The sequence below is a fragment of the Mycteria americana genome, chromosome 2 (assembly GCF_035582795.1).
Source record: "Mycteria americana isolate JAX WOST 10 ecotype Jacksonville Zoo and Gardens chromosome 2, USCA_MyAme_1.0, whole genome shotgun sequence".
Lineage (NCBI taxonomy): Eukaryota > Metazoa > Chordata > Aves > Ciconiiformes > Ciconiidae > Mycteria > Mycteria americana.
This window is the reverse complement of record NC_134366.1, coordinates 148,946,248-148,947,643: the sequence shown is the minus strand read 5'-3', so window position 1 is coordinate 148,947,643 and position 1,396 is coordinate 148,946,248.

Here is a 1,396-nt window from a genome sequence, read left to right as displayed (position 1 = left end):
GAAGGGGGCAGAGAGGCTGTCAGGCAGACGGAGGAAAGTGAACAAATTTCTGTCGACTATCTAACTGAAATATCAGCAATGGTCTTGGTTCAAAGTGTCTTCTCAGGAGGTTCAAAGTGTCTTCTCTACCCCTCTGTGCCAGATCCCAGCTCCTCTGGCTGCAGGCAGCTACTGGGAATTCACCTTCAGCCCTTTTTTCCTGACAAATTTAATTATTTTCCTGATCACCTCTGGTTTCAAAGGAGTGTAATTTTATTTTCTTCCAGTACCCACGCAGCTAGTTCCTGCCCAAGGAAAGAACCCAGTAATTTCAAAGGGTGTAATTGCACACACAGTAAGACCCTGCTCAGTATGGGATTTGCAAGATAAAGTCCTGTGGCACATCCTAAAATGAGTGCTGGAGACAATAGCAGTGGGGCAGCAGTTTCTATATTTACAGGTCCCCTTTTTGGTCTGCCATTAAGGAAAGCAAAGGAGGGGGGAAAAAAGGTATGAGTGGAAGCCCAAGCAGGAAGGCATCTGGAGGGAGCTGTGCCTCCACACTGTCTTCTTCTCCCTGGGAGCCTCCATGGGACAGAACTGTGGTGGCTGAAGGATACCTGTAGGTGTGAGCCTAGTAACATGGAGCACCACTGAAGATGGCAGCACTGTACGCCAGCTTCACCTCTCTCCAGAACCGGCCTCGTCCTTTTTGTTAAAATCTAGAAGTAGTGAGAAAGCAAGATTTCATTTTTGAGGAACCCATCTAGTCTCCAGGAGGATGTAACACAAGTCGCTGCAGCGTGTGCTCAGCATTTTTTTGAAATTCAAGGCAGGCAGTGCTCCTTGGACTTGGAAATGTCATTTCCAGTAGCCATGTTGTTTTAAGGGGTGGAGACACCTCCAGCTTCCTCTGCCTCTGCAAAGCTGCACTGAACAGTTGTTTTGTGTAACTGGAAGACAGAGGTCTCAGGATGGTCCCTGCAAGACCTTCATCTTCTTGTGGCTATAGTGTTTCCTGTGAACGTGATGTTGCCTTCAGTGAGGCAGAAATGAAAATGGGGCATGTGTGACATAGAATCATTGCAACAGTGAGGTTGCATGGCTTGACGTTTTGTGCCAGTTTCAACCTCTGACAGCTGTTTGAGGCTCTCACAGCATGTGACGCCTCCTGCACCACTGGGGACAGACCTGATGGGCACGACCTTCGTGGCCAGCCCGGCAACGCCAGTGGTCTTGCCTCCCATGGGCTGAGCTGTGCCTGGTCCTTCAGAGCTCACTCCTTGGCTGCTCTCTCCCTACAGCCTCGGGAAAGCTTAGCTGTAGCCTTTATTTGCAAATAGATCGGGCCAACTCTATGGGGTTAAAGTGACTATCACCTCTTCTTTGCAGGAGCTGAAGCAAAGCGTATTCCAGT